The sequence below is a fragment of the Anarhichas minor genome, unplaced genomic scaffold (genome assembly GCF_050575085.1).
Source record: "Anarhichas minor isolate MPS153535 unplaced genomic scaffold, ASM5057508v1 ptg000032l, whole genome shotgun sequence".
Taxonomy (NCBI): domain Eukaryota; kingdom Metazoa; phylum Chordata; class Actinopteri; order Perciformes; family Anarhichadidae; genus Anarhichas; species Anarhichas minor.
In genome coordinates, this window is record NW_027466478.1 from 3,250,544 (window position 1) to 3,267,036 (window position 16,493).

The 16,493-nt window shown below is 41.7% G+C and overlaps 1 protein-coding gene across 1 annotated transcript in view; it reads right to left on the reverse strand.

Moving 5' to 3' along the window:
* The window catches only part of grik2 (glutamate receptor, ionotropic, kainate 2), a 291,149-nt gene that overhangs the window by 180,025 nt on the left and 94,631 nt on the right, over nt 1–16,493 (reverse strand). The gene's annotated exons all lie outside the window — the stretch shown is intronic.

A 16,493-nucleotide genomic window follows, 5' to 3' on the forward strand; every position in this document is an offset into this window, starting at 1 on the left:
CCACAGTAATTGAGGTAACAGCTACTCCTGATTCATATGGAAGTGGTGGTCACAATTAGAGTGAGGGTAAAAAGGCTGCTGGAATATATTTTTGTCCTACTGTATATTCTCTATTTGAAAGACAACATTTTCTTCCTATTTCTTTCCCATGTCCTTCCGATATTCTCCACAACTCAGCGGAGCAGTCTGCATCGCCTCGGTATCAGCAGACTTTGATCCAACGATACAATACTGCACATCATTCATCATAGATGACATTGATTCTATGCTCACTATTGATTGCTCTCTTCCTCTATAGGCCATTCACTGCTGTGTTTAGGATATTCGTGATGTCGACCTTGCAGTGGAAAATGAATGGAAGTTCAACTGAATCATAAACATCTTAATTTTGACAGATACACATGTATACATATTTCTCTTCTCAGTTTTATGCACTTTTTTCATTGATGGTTGTTATTGTTCAAATAATTCACATGGAGTGCATATGCTTGATGAATAAATAGAAATGTAGTTTGTTAAATGTAGTGTCTTTGCGTCCAATTGGCGGATGTTTTGTATACTTTTCTGCTTTCTTGACTTGCGTCAATGCTTAAATTCAACCTACTGGCAGATCAGAAAATACTTTATTTTCATTTTGGAAGGCAGTGATGAAAACATTAAAAAGGGTCGGAAGAGGTGTTGCTCAATTTACAGTATGGTGGTAGAGTATGAACACAATACAGACCATTTGAAATGAAATTGGAGAATGTGTGACATGTTGCAGTTACTTGGTTATGTTGCAGGCTGGTTGGCTTCTCTGTGCCTGTCTGTGTGCTGTAGAGCATGAAATATTCACTAAATACCTAAATACATGATAATATAATAGTAGTGCTGGGCAAGTTAACGCGTTATTATCGCGTTAACGCATTAATTAATTAACGCCGACAATTATTTTATCGCGCGTTAACACAGTTTTTTTTTAAATTATTAAGCGGACATTTTTAACACAAGAACCGGCCGGAAGAAACGCCAGACAAACACAGCTGTTCACAGCTTGCTGCAGGCCTGAACAGCTGTGTTTGGGTGGCATCTCTTCCGTCTCTTCCTGTTTCCTTCACCTACATTCCCCTGGGTCCTAAGTCCCTCAATGTACAGCTTCTTATCACCCTCTATGTACCAACGTACATTTATAACAAATACCACACATATTACGGTAATCAGTGTTGCATATGTTTCTAACCAAAATACCAAAAAAAGCAAAAAAGAAATGATTCATTGAAAAAAAAAAAAAGAAGAAATGATTCATTTAAATATTTTTTTTAGAGTTTTTTAAGTGTTTTGTTTGTAATATGTATAATAAGCATATCATTTAGTAATGGCTACTGAGAATTTAAGAAACATAAAAACTAGTGCTGGGCAAGTTAACGCGTTATTATCGCGTTAACGCATTCATTAATTAACGCCGACAATTATTTTATAGCGCGTTAACGCATTTTTAAAAAAATTTTTATTTTGAAAGTCCGTTGCTCACTGGCAGCGGTGGAGGAATGAAGACTACTGGACATCACTGCGGTAAAGTCAGCAGACACTTACATGTTAGTGCACCTATATGCTGACATTCACGGTATACGCATTCAAACGGCACAGATCGGGAGCGAGCGAAGGACTTTGAAAGTTAGCGGAAAGCGTGAGACAACATCCGGTTTCTTCAGACGAACATCCGGTTTTCAGAATATGATGCCAACAAAGTATGAATTATATTCACATTAAGTATAAAACATGCTGCATCTCATGAGTTAAAGGGAAAATACACCTAAATTGTGCGTAAAGTCTCTTTATTCTTTGATCGCTGGGTAACCATCATTACCTCGGAGTTACAGCATTATATTGATGAACAGTAGAGCTGCATTCACATGCTCTGACTGTCATGAAGACACAAGACAGACATTTTTGCTGAAACGTGCTGAAACATTTTATTCCTGTTGCACAGCAGTGGAACGTTTCACATACAGTCAGCACACTGAGCACAGATAGTGAAGAGATAGAACTGCTGCTGTGTGAAGAGAACCTTATTTGTTTAAAGTGTTTACAAACCAAATGTTATTGACCTTTTGTTCATATAGCAGTACTTTTAAAATAAAAGTGCGCAATACACTACTTTTGAATTCATTATTGGACTTTGCCATAACAATGAGATTAATTGCGATTAATCGCAAAAAATCCATGCGATTAATCGTGATTAAAAATTGTAATCATTGCCCAGCACTAATAAAAACATGACGTAGATAGGTTTGCAGTTTTCAAGGTGTATATTTCAAATTGTATCTCTTACACACATGAAGATAAAGTTGTGAACACCGGCTGAATATCTATGATCAGAATCATTATAACTGTATTTTAACTGCTACTGTGTAAAGGGAATACTGCTGTTAAAAAGAACCTGATTTGTTTAAAGTGTTTGCAAACCAAATATTAGCAGTACTTTTAAAATAAAAGTGCGCAATACGCTACTTTTGAATTCAATTTTGAATTTTGCTTATAACAATGCGATTAATCGCAAAAAAAAACATGCGATTAATCGCAATTAAAAATTGTAATCGTTGCCCAGCACTATATAATAGTTAATATCTGTCATGCTTTTTTAATTAGGTCTTAAAAACTGCAAAATGTGATGGCACAGAATACAGATTGCAGGCCGGTTACCCGGATTGGTATGTTAGTCTGTAGGAGCATGCGGCAGAACATTCTGTGGATGCTGGCAGAGTCAATGAAAATAGACAAGTGACACCCACCCTCTAAAAGGAAAAGAGATTTACCTCACACAATCTATCCATCCATCCATCCATTTTCCTCTGCTTATCCGGGGTCGGGTCGCGGTGGCAGCAGGCCAAGCAGGCTGACCCAGACTTCCCTCTCACCGGCAACATGTTCCAGCTCATTCTGGGGGATCCCGAGGCGTTCCCAGGCCAGCTGGGAGATGTAATCTCTCCAGCGTGTTCTGGGTCTCTCTCGGGGTCTCTTCCCAGTTGGACGTGCCTGGAAAACCTCCAGTGGGAGGCGTCCAGGAGGCATCCTAATTAGATGCCCGAACCACCTCAGCTGACTCCTTTCGACGCGAAGGAGTAGCGGCTCGACTCCAAGCTCCCTCCTGATGACCGAGCTCCTTACCCTATCTCTAAGGCTGAGCCCGGCCACCCTACGGAGGAAACTCATTTCGGCCGCTTGTAGCCACTTGTCCTTTCGGTCACGACCCAGAGTTCGTGACCATAGGTGAGGGTAGGAACGTAGACCGTGGTAAATTGAGAGCTTTGCCTTCCGGCTCAGCTCCCTCTTCACCAAGACGGTCCGGTGCAGCGCCTGCTTTACTGCTGCAGCCGCACCGATCCGCCTGTCGATCTCCCGCTACATCTTACCCTCACTCGCGAACAAGACCCCGAGATACTTGAACTCCTTCGCTTGAGGTAGGCACTCCGTCCCCACCTGGAGGGAGCAATCCACTGGTTTCCGGCAGAGAACCATGGCCTCAGATTTGGAGGTGCTAACTCTCATCCCCGCCGCTTCACACTCGGCTGCAAACCGCGCCAGTGAATGCTGGAGGTCATGATCCGAGGAGGCTAACAGGACCACTTCATCTGCAAACAGCAGAGAGGCGATCCCGAGACCCCCGAACCTGACGTTCTCCGCCCCCAGGCTGCGCCTAGATATCCTGTCCATGAAAGTCACGAACAGGACCGGTGACAAAGGGCAGCCCTGGCGGAGGCCAACACCCACCGGGAACGTGTCTGACTTATTGCCGAGAATGCGGACACAGCTCCTACTGCAGTCGTACAGAGACCGGATCGCCCGTTGTAATGGGTCCGGCACCCCATACTCCCACAGCACCCCCCACAAGAACCCCCGAGGGACCCGGTCGAAAGCCTTCTCCAAGTCCACAAAGCACAAGTAGACTGGTTGGGCAAACTCCCAGAACCCCTCCAGTAGTCTTGCGAGGGTAAAGAGCTGGTCCACTGTTCCACGGCCGGGACGGAATCCGCACTGCTCCTCTTGGATCTGAGGTTCGACAAGCGGTCGGAGCCTCCTTTCCAGCACCCTGGCATAAGCCTTCCCCGGGAGGCTGAGTAGTGTGATACCCCGGTAATTCGAGCACACTCTCCGGTCACCCTTTTTGAAGATGGGAACCACCACCCCGGTCTGCCAGTCCATGGGCACTGATCCCGACCCCCATGCAACATTGAAGAGGCGTGTCAGCCAGGACAGCCCAACTATGTCCAGCGCTTTCAGCATCTCAGGGCGGATCTCATCCACCCCCGGCGCCTTGCCACCAAGGAGCTTTTTAACTACCTCAGCGACCTCTGCCAGGGATATGGGTGAGCCTCCCCCTAGGTCCTCAGGCGCTGCCTCCTCTGCAGAGGACATGTTGGTCGGGTTTAGGAGTTCCTCAAAGTGCTCTTTCCACCGCCCGACGATGTCCCCCGTCCGGGTTAGCAGTTCCCCCCCCCTGCTGAGAACAGCCTGGGGTAAGGCCTGCTTTCCCTTCCTGAGCCGTCGGATGATTTGCCAGAACCTCCTTGAGGCCAACCGAAAGTCCTTCTCCATGGCCTCCCCGAACTCCTCCCATGCCAATCTAGTGCATTTTAAAGTGTATATAAAATAAACTGGTAGGATTATAACTCTAATTAAAGCTGCAAGCAGCGATGAACGGGCATGTTCATCGCTGATTCACATGATTCACATGACATGTAAATGTCATGTGAATCGGATATTGTTTGTAAAATAACGCTGATTTCCTTTCGCCATCACATGACATTTACATGATGTTGTCTACACTTGATATAGAGCAACATAATGCATGTTGGCGCACGTAGTTTAGCGCCACACAGTGGTTACAGGAAGTGGTGGACTATATGCAAAGCATAATTTCCAGGGTCAAATACGTTAAAAAATACGTAAAAAAAACCCGTCTAACTCGTGGTCGCATTATCCGATGGTCACAGACATTCTCGGCCGCATAAGCTGAGGTCTCGCAAGTACCCCCGATGTACGCAAAGGTGCGAGGGCCCGTTCATCGCTGCTTGCAGCTTTAATAAATTTGTCTTGTCTCAAAATGAACAGTGACTAGTTTCTTTGATTTTTTTGTGAAGTGAATATTTTAAAAACCATCACAGAGTTTTACTATATTGTTTTTTTCCCCACTACATATTGGATAAGATAATTTTTTCAGTGCTAAAATTTAAGTCGAATAAGTAGATAAGTATACAGTGAAAAACAAATGTGTTGAGTTACTTCCATGCTACTCTGACTCCTATTTAAAAACTAAAAGTGATCAAAGGTAATTAATCAAACTATATTCACACTGCCTGGCCCAGATGCAAATTTAGATACCAGTCACTCCTTACATCAACAAACAGGCATATTGGTCCTGTGTCTCTGCCCACGGCCCGGCGTCCCCAGCTGTTTGGCCTGTGGCATTATTTGTTTACTTCCTGCTTCCAGATGAGTGCATTGCACTGTGGGATACCAGCCTGCAGTCTGCTGAAGCTTCAGCAGCCAGTCGCTGCTTTTCATTAAATCAAACACTGTTTCGCTCACTGATGATGACATCCCCAGAGTGTTGACCTGTGAGACACTGGCAGTGTTCCATTTAACCATCTCATGACAAAGTGACTTCTCAGCTGCTGCTCACAGCATTGGAAACACCACTGTGTTCAATATAAACAAAGCACACTATAAAAGGTTTGAAGCTGAGTCACAGAGGACAGTAACCATATTATCTAATGGAGTGAATATGTCTGTATATGTGTATAAACAGCAGTCTAAAATTGTGATAGGATGTTGTTGGCTATGCATACTGTAGGTAAATAAAAACAGTTGTGTTGTGGACAAAGCTCTTTATTATGGACGCAAACTGGTTCGTGACAGTGGGAATGCTCTTGGTATCCGGTGGAAATATCACCCTGGATTCCTGGAGACAAACAATAAGTAAATTCCTACTTTCCATTTTTGAGTCTCCCTGCCTTTTTGTAATTCCTCCTCAAAAGGAACATTTTCGGGAAACCGACCAATTTATTTTATTTTCAAGAGTGAAGTTTAAGATTTATATCAAGGCATGACTGTTGACATTACGGAGCTGGAGTCAGGACGAAGCTATCTTAACTTATCATAAAGGGAAATTAGCAAGCTAGCCAGTGAAAAGGAAAAAAAATGAATGCCCACACTTTCTTGAGGAAATACATTATTTACTGATCTGACGCATCTATCAATGGGAATTTTTCAGTGTTCACTAATCAACACATATCTTGCACACAAACAGACATCTGAAAAGACTTTTGTGATACACGTGTATACATATTTCTCTTCTCAGTAACTGATCAATCCTTTTTATTTTACAAAAAAAAGAACGCTAATGAATGAATGATTTATAATGTGCAGTATTAAAATGTGTCTTTGTTCTGTTGTGTTCTGTAAGAATATGTGTATGGTTGAAGTTATGTGCTAGAAATATTCCTTGGTAAATAAAAGTTCAAAAAACTATATAAAAAAAAGACCAATTCCATATTTTTGTTGTAGCTGGTTGTTAATTTATATTCTGCTTATTACAGATCATTGAACTGCCTCTTACAGCCTTCATAAATATAATATATTTTTGCATTAGCAGATACCGAGTGATTGTGTAATGTAATTGTCAGAAACAATACAAAGGAAATTACCTCACTGTCCATAATAAGCTATGGTCCTGTTCTTATTTGACTATTAACTTACACATTTGGCTGCTTGTTTATCGGAACCCTTCATTCATGCCTTCTCTCTGTGCTGCATGAGGAAACATCTCTCTGAGGTGTAGACTCAACTCACATGAATTTGATTACAGTCAAAGCGATGAAAAAAGACTCAGTTTAGACTTCAACACCAACAACACTTGGACTTGAGACTTACAACTTGAAATATCTGATCCAAGTCAGGCCAATAGAGTTTAAGAATTTTGAACAAAGGACTGGCACAAGTGCTTCTCTAAATCTCAGTGAGCAGCATCTGATTTACTGTACATGACAGATGGAGAGACGCATGGACAGATGGACCCATGCTGATCCATTTAGTCCCTCCCATGATTCCACTGGGCTGGCCACAATGCCTGACAAATTCTCAGTGAGTCCAAGTAGCACGAGTAGAGGTCCTCCAAAATGGATGCCACTTCCTGGGACCAAGAACGATCAGCACTTTGAACTAGCTTAATTTGAATGTAAACAAGTGTATGAGAAGTGTGTGTTTTATTTGACTTGAGTCCTATCTCATATGAGCGCTTGATGTTGAAAAACAGCATTCACTGCTGGAGCAGCAATTGCTGTTTTACGGTTAGTTAGTTAACATCGATAAAAGCAGCCCGACACATCTGACTGCTGCACTCGCTCATCATAAACACATGTTGGAGCTCTCTGGCGCTCCCTCTCACTACCAAGACATCTCTCCTTCCATTCTGCATGCTGATTCTTCCTTCTTACCTTTCCAAACTCTACAGGCACAGTCTAGAAATCTAGAGGGGTAAAATACTGGACTGGGGAATAGAGGGGTGTCAGTGCTGATCAGTATTGATGGTGTTTAATGTTCGGCGACTGCTCTAGGATCCATATTTAACTCTGCATGAATATTTCATCCCGTCTAAGCGTTTATTAGGGGGCCGTCTGGGAGTCTCCTGAGCGTAAAACAGATCGGCCTGCCTGTGATAAATATCCTTGTAAGGAAACAACCCTCAAGCGCTCCCCTCCGAGTGCATCGCGACAAGGAAGAAGAGTTCCTTTTCAATCATTACCCATCGCATAGACCTTAAAGTGATTCCCCCAGACGGCCGATCTGCAGCGCTGCGTGATGGGAGTAATGACTGATCAGTCACTGAGCTGCAGACTCCCGGGGTCAAGGTTAATGTGACCCCCGCCACATCAGGTGACTTATTTATGTTCAATTACATGCATGTAACCTGTTTGGTGAAAGATTAAAGCAGGCCTGCAGTCAAAGGTTCTACCAGTTGTTCAGGAATGTGAAGGCAGAGCATGCATGCTGCTTTCCCCCGCTATAAATAAACCTGCGGGTGTAAATGTGGGCCAGTCACAGCAATGAAAATTGTCTTTGTTATTATTAACATAGTTCTCCTTGCTCTTAATCATTTCAGCTGAAAAAAGTGCAATGCCTGAACCACTACTCTATTAACGCTTCCCTTCACAAATCGAGTTCAACGTAATTAATTTGGAAATGGGAGCAAATACCTTTAGTTAATATGTGTCTATTAACTGCACCATAATGAATAAATAACAAGAAGTACAACTCATAGTACCTTTCAGTCAAGTAAAACCTTGTCACTGACCTTACTGACATCAAGGGTCAACACCTTCAGCATCAGAGCCAATATTTACAAGCATATTACAGCCTTTTCCCAAAGAACCAAACTTGATGGTAAACACGTTGCTTGAATCACCATTAAAACACACAAAGATGGATAACAACAAAGCAGGATAACTCATTGTGTCTATAAAGACAGGGCTATTGTTTGAAAGTGAACGCAACAAGTTCACACATAATATAGGGCTTACAGCAGGTGTGTGCTGTACAATTAAGTGTTTTTAATGCGTCTTTGTGTAGATTCGATGCTCAATAAAAGGTGGTTGAAACTAGGGCTGCAACTAACGATTATTTTAATAATCGATTAATCTGGCGATTATTTTTTCGATTAATCGATGAATCGGATATTAATGGGCCAAAAAAGGCGAGTGAATAAAAACGTGTCTTTAGTCTTGCAAACTATACCACCCCTGCTTTACTACTGTTATTAACGAGCTAACGCTAACTTGTCATGCTTGTCAAGCTGGATAACGAGTAAACACCAGCACCAGAAGAGCTGCTGGAGGGACGTTACGTTCCTCACTTCAACACGGAACAAAAGTAGGATTCTGTCGTGACTCCTCATCAAGGACTCCAACATGTTTACGTTGTTGAATCAGGAAATAAATACTGTAGCCGTCTGTGTTCACCCAGAGCTCTACGATACCTCATATCAATAGAGACCAAACTATGTGTATACATGTGTGTGTGTAAACCATATGGTACAAACAATGAATAGACGCTGCCGTATTTACGTCTACATGACGTGAGTCTGAGTGTTGGTGGAGCTGCTACAATGTTAGCTTAGCCTAGCACCGATCCATCCGAGCTCCATTGAGAAGACAAGTAGCCTACAAATCGGCATCATTACGTAGTTATTTCGGAGTCCCTTTTTGTCGGTTTATTGCCGTTAAATCACAGCCAAATCAGTTTATGTTGTGTTCATACAGCTGTAGTAAACAGCGACGTGTGGCTTGCTAGACACAGTGAATACACTTCGATAAAATCCACAGAGCTCCTCTGGACAATGTTATGAACCAGACATGACGGCGTTTAGTTTCCCGGGATATCTGGGACTTCCACAACACGTACTAAGCACGGGTTTCAGGGCGATAAGCCACGCCCCCTCTCCGGCGCGACCAGTGTGAATGAACACAAATAGTCCCCGGCGAGACCGGCGGTGCGAATGGCGCTCAAATCAACTTTTTTTTTTTATACTCAAACATCTCCGCGACTTATTGAGTGACGTAATAATCGCGCGACACAACGAATCGATAATGAAATTCGTTGCCAACTCTTTTAATAATCGATTTTTATCGATTCGTTGTTGCAGCCCTAGTTGAAACATGAATTTGGTAATTGTTCTTTGTACCATGTAAATATGACACGGTTCACGTTTTTCACGTTGGTTGACATTACGGGGGCCATGCCTCCCCATTTACAAAGAAACTTGAAAAAAAATGAAATGGAAAGGAGGAGGACTTTAACACTGGATACTTCATATTTTGCAGGTCAATTCAATTTTCTTTTGCAATTTACGATTCTGATTTTAACTTTATCATTTTCAATTTCAGGTGCTAATGTTCTCTTTTAGCCACCACTTCTCTAGAAGTCTGTAATTGGCTTGCTCGTCATGTTTGACTAAATCAGTCATACTTGTAGCAGAAATGGGTCAATGTTCTTGCAATACTGTGGTAACTCATCAAGGTATACTTTTAATTCTAAATTGGCTAATGCCCTTTTGTTCCATACTGGTACAATTGTCATTGACTTTGTTAGTCATCAAATACATTTCTAATTAGAAACAGCTGAAAAAAAGGCTGATTTGAAAATACCAATTAACCACTTTCTCTAAATAACAAAAACATAAGACAAAAACTAGGGATCAGAGCACGGGAATCATTGTAGCTGCCATTAGCATTCCAGCACAGCAAAAGTGGGATTAGCATTGTGAAGAGACAGTGAGCCCTTCTCTAAACAGGCTGTTGAGTGGTGGTGGAGCGTATGATGGGACTGTGACTGCTGGTGTGGACACACACACACACACACATCAAATTGAAACAGATTACTGGAGGGGTCCTGGGACTGACTCTGAAGTACACAGAGGACTCTCTGTGACACAATATACTCTCTTTACAAGAACAGACACGCTCACATGGCTCTATATGCTGTAGATATTGTTAATTATCAGATAGTGACCATGGCCTTTATTTCCCACAGCAAAGAGAAAAAGGCATTTATTTAAAACACGTTTATATAATTTTTTATATATTTAATCATATTTGAATGAGTATCTCCTTGTTGATTCCATTCGTTATTAATTTACTAATCTTGACAAATTCAGGATTATACATAAATAATGTTTTCCATTACTAACTAGATCCACGTTATTGTACTTTGCCATTCTTTCCATTAGAGGTATTCATTTTGTGATGAGCATGAATTCTTGGTACGGTATCGGCTGAACATCCCATAATACTTTATCCAAACCTGGTTTATTGGAATCCATAGATGAAATCTTGCTTTTTTGCTGAATTGGTTATATTTTTTATGGGAGAGAGTACAAGCTTACATTAAGCAACATGTGTTTCTCTAAGTAGTCTAGGTACATTTTAGTTTAGAATACTTACAGTGTGTCAACTTACTACTAGTATCTTGACATATCAGAGAGGAATCAATATTATTGGGTTATATTTTAGATGGGATTAACTTTGTTAGCATTCAAGGGGAATTGCAACATGCGTTTTGCCTCTCATAGGTTAGGTACATTTACTTAATCATCAGGATACTGTTAGTATTAGATTAACATAGGTAAAACATTACTAGCATCACGATACAAAGGGAATATTCTAATCGAAAAGACCTAACCTTTATTAGAATAGCATGTTGCAATTCCCAGTCAATGCTCGCAAAGCCCTTCTCATCTAAATTAGCTCAGAGAGAAAACATCAGATTAACATGTTTATCTGATGTAATAAAGGTTAGCTCTTTCATTTTAGAATATACCCTTTGTATTGTGATACTATTAGTGTTTTACCATATACTAATCTGAAAGTACGACCGTGGTCCTTAGGTTAATCTGTGTTATAATTTAAAATGTTTCCCTTGAGTGATGATGCTGGTAGTATATCTGATGCTAGCCAGGGTGTTGTTTGAGCTCATCTCAGCTTTGCTAGCATTGACCGGGAATTGCAACATGCTTGTTGCGTAGATTGATGATGGCGGATGGCGGTGTCTCCGTTGTTATGGGGTCTCATGCTCCTCTGCTGATAAGCAGTAAGCAGGACTTTTGTTTTTGTGTAAGTGTCTTTGACTGAACTACTGCTGCATGCAACTACTGCTATAACTAGTAAAGATATTTTTGCTACTACTTCAATAAAAACACTACTAATGCTTGTCTTACTATTGTCCATGGTAATGCTTCAAGCCTTCTAATTTCCATTGACATCCCACCAGGATGTACAAAGAACAGACACGCCCTCCTTCTAATTACTCAGCTTGTCAGACATGGCTCTGAATCATTTTCGTGAATCTCTCAAATGACCACTTTGGTTTCACCATGCAGTCATCCATATTACTCGTAGTGACCATGGTGTCAAGCTGACCTTTCTTCACAGCCTCACCATGTCCAGATTCAGGACTCCTTAAGTTATCATTTAATGGAAGAAAGCATGCGGTAAAAATTCGATTTTGTTTTTTACTTTGCAGTCAGAGCTTCAAAAGACGTTTTCAAGGCTGAAAAACAGTATGGCGTAAAACACTGCAGAACAATTAAAAAGGACTTGGAGCTGAGTGCCAGTGAATGGAGATGTGATTGGCCGATATAATACAGTCTCTTTTCTTTCCTCCGCCACCTCAGGGAGGGCCTCAGTTCAATTCGTTACAATTTGATTTATATTTGCCTCAGAGGGCTTCACAATGTGTACAACAGGCAAAATCCTCTGTCCTTGGACCCTCGCATCAGAAAAGGAAAAACCCCTTCATGCTCCCCAGAAGATGAATCATTTTCATTCTAGAACATTTTAGAGCCTTTCCTTTAGTGCCACTCTGAGGACTGAATGTCAGCTTTGCACACAAGTAAGCTCATACAAATTATATATGTACATTGTACATTCAAATTGTAATGCAGTTAATAAAATGTAATCCCAAAATATCAGATTATATTGAGATACTATTTGAGTCACAACAGACACTATTAAGTAATACCATGAAGGAAATGATCTGAAATAAAACATGTGATGAGGGGGCCAGTCAACATTCACTTGATTTGGTCAAAACCATTTAGTTTCAATTAAGAGAAATACAGCATCAAATAGTATTTTAGACTTGAACTTCCAGCTTCGTATCAGCAGTTTGTGTTTGACCCTTTATTGTTACAACATGACAATGTCCCTGTGCACAAGGCCAAGCTGCATAAAGAAATGTGTTCCCCAGGTTGGTGTGGAAGAATTGGACCGGCCTGCTCAGAGCCTTGACCTTAACCCCACCAACACCTTTGGGATGAACTGGAACTCACCGCGAGCCAGAACAGTTGCCGACCTGCATTGTTCATTTATTCACTTAGCTGTTCAACTATAGTTTCTGCAATTTCTATTTCTATTGGAAATGAATTTGCCTCAAAATTAACAACTGCTTATAAAGTGCTCAAGAATGTCCTCTGTATACAGAAATCTCTGCATGAAGGGCTTAGTCGTTAAGTCTATAAAATGTTCTAAAATGATGAACAAATACATTTTTCAAGGTCCACAGTGATGTGTTGAATTTGTTTGCTTTTCTATTTCTATAGTTCCTATTTATTGTCATCAATGACAAAGAAAGGGAGCAAATCTTCTTGATTGAGAAGCTGAAAGCCGAGACTGTATTGTGTGGTTACTGACAAATGGAGGTATGTGTAGACTCCATAATGTGAATAGCAGAAAGAAGCAGTTCTTTCTGAGCCAGTGCTTTATTGTATACTAGCCTTTACTCCCTTATGGCCTAATCAAACTATGCAGCAGCAGCAGCAGTGGTGTTCCAGGTAGTTGTATGGATGTTATGGCTGGCTGGGAGAGCTATAACACATGCTGCTGCCATCTCAGTTTTGCCATTATAAAGTTGAGCCGTTAGAGGAGTCCCATTATGGTTATTGATTTGCTTGTTTGCTCCCTGCTTGGTGGAGAAACAGCACAAAGAGAGAGGTAGTTTCCTAGCCCCTTTTATATCCCATTCCTGAAAAGCAGACACAATTTAGAACAGCGGGTGGGGTGGGGGGGAGAACCCATGAGAATTATATGATAATATAAATGTTCTGCTGCGCTGACTTTGCTCAGCACATCAGGAAATGTGCCTCTTGTACTGAAACTAGAGAAGAACAGATCCAAATGAAATAGAATCTGGCCTGAACTTCTTCAAGAACTCCAATCAGTCCAGATTTCTGTTTGCCCTCAGTGTCCACCATCAATGCTATCTGTCCGCGCTATCAGGTCATCTGTGTAAATGCCGACAACGAGAAGGTGAAGCTGGTTGCAGGTCAAGCCAGGATCTCATTTCCTATCACGAGACAGAAAATCAAGCCACTATTAACCCCATAGTGAACCAGCTATGTCCACTTTACAACTTAATTAACAGAGGTGGCAGGATCAGCAACAATCAATTCCTCCCTAAAGCTGCCAACAAGACCTGCAGGGCAAAGACTTACTTACACACACACACACACACACCTACACACGAACACACACATTCTTACAAATTTCAAATTCAACTGTGTAGACATTCTTAAAGCTTGCAGGCTTGGTTTTCAGTCTTTTCTTTAAATGTGGGTTCTGGTAACATTTAAAGTGACTTCTCATTAAGAACCACTGTATTGATCAATCTCACACATTTCAGCCTATTACTTTCACCAGCAAAGTCTTTCTGTTCTTCTGTATGTCAGTAAATGTATAGGTAGAGATGCTGTGGAAGAAGTATTCAGAGCTTATACTTAAGTAAAGTATCACAACAACAAAATACAAATATAAACCAAACCAATGATCCTGCATTCAAAATTGTACCTTTTTTCCCCCGATTTTCCACATCACAGTCTTTCTACTGTGTTGAGACGTACTACAGCATATGTGAATAGAAGGGATGGGTTGTATGAAGTCTCTGGTGTCTCCAGGTGGAGCTGTGTGAACCCTGATAAATTCTCTAAAGTTATGTCACTTGAGTTAACATCAGTTGGGGCTGAAGGCTCCACTTTTGAAAATGAAAAAACAATCTGAGGGTGTGGAGTTAGAAAGTTGACCTTCAGAAACATTATTGGCAAAATGTACTTAAAGCTACTATGAGAAACTTTCATTTCAGCGATGACTGTCGACAAAAGCGAGCAGCAGAGTCCCTTTTTTTATTGCAGCAGGGTCTGACAGTCTGCCCCGCTCATGGTTCTGGTTCTCCCGTGCCTCCCTTCCCTCCAACGGGCCCATTAATACGGCCTGCGTCTCCATCAGCTTGGTGTCGGTGTTGACTCTCACCAGGGGGGACCGGTGGAGTGAGAGGCGCAGCTCTGCTTCTGGAGGAGGAGATGCTGCTGCCCGATGTAAAGCTCTCCACCGGAGCTCCAACTGCAGGTCGAAGGCTAAGACGCCGCTGGAGTTTTAGTAGAAAGAGTTTCTGGTGAACTTGCATGATTTCATCAGATTTTGCCGGAATCTGACCCAATGCCACCGATGACAGGCCTTAGGAATAACTGATAGTAATAGCCAATCTTCTCTCTGGTGGTCTTGTTTACATATGTAGGTCATATAGAGGCATCAGTATTCAATTTAGAGTTAAAGGTTCCTCACAGTAACGTTATGTAAATGGGAAAGGTTATTATTATGGTTGATGGCGATGTTAAGCCAGTCTATATACTGCTGAGCAGTTCATTCTGTAACAATGTTGTAAGATCATCGGGCTGTAGCTAACATTGAGGAAACTGAGGTCCCGGCCTTTAGTAGGAAAAGGAATGACTTTGTGTTCTGCAACATTTGACATTTGGATTTGTTTGTAATCTAGCAGATGTAATTAGCATATGACTTCAAAAAGCAGAGTTTAGCTGGCCTGAATGCTAAACACAGTGAACACACACTGCAGTACTGTGATCTAGGCCAAGTTGGTCCCAGTGTGTCAGTTGGATGGAGCTCTGGGAGGCCTGGCAGCCTGTCTTCAGGCTGGCACACACCCTGACCCCTAGCATATGGTACATGTACCAAGCATGCTAGCTTATTTGTCGCCTGGTGACCTGGACTGCAATAATAGCAAGATCTGCTTCCCCGAGTAACAGGGAAAGCCTGTCTTCTGCAACCTCGCAAGCTCTCTGACTTCCATGAATTATCTACAATGGGGTAACAATACTCAGCTATACCCAGGCAAAAACCTCAGTCTGCTCATCCACATTAGTTAAGGTTGTATATCAAATATCAATTCCATCTTAATATATAAAAAAAATCGAAGAAGACAGAAGCATATGGAGGAAACAACAGTATTCACCAATTCAATAACAATGGATGTGCATGTCAACACAAGTAACACAGCTGACAAATAATGGTGCTGCAAATGTATGATCTTGTGTTCCATGTTTTCTGCTATTTGAAATGAAAGAATGGCCCAGAAATGTGGGAAATGTCTTTCAGTTCGGCATGTAGCCTTTAAATAAGGCTGTCTTTAGCCATGCTAGTGTCGTGGTTCAAAATATGGGAATGTCAATTTGTCAGTCTGAAGGTTGGTCCTATCTTGATCCGCCAGATAGTTTGTTACACAGAACCATCTGAGAAGCTGTCATTGGAAACTGTTTGAAAAAAGGCAGGCACTTTTAAAATAATTCAGCAAGAGATTGAATGAACCATCTGTCGGGGGGGAGGGGGACATCTATTCCATGGAGAAAAGCTTTCAGTGCCGTTTTTTGCTCTTCTTTCCATGAAGAGGTACTCTTCTGCTCTGATATAACTGATGCTATTGCAGCATCTTCGCCTCCCACACACACGGAAGTCACACCCATAGCTGCCAGTAGCTCCTCACAGGATGCTGATTGGTCCACGCTCTGGCCTTCTGGACACAAACGCATTACTTCAGGCCTGACAAGATGGATTTTGATGTGATATGTGATTCCGTGATTCTTGTGTTATCTTGTGACATCGAGAGAATCGAGGTTG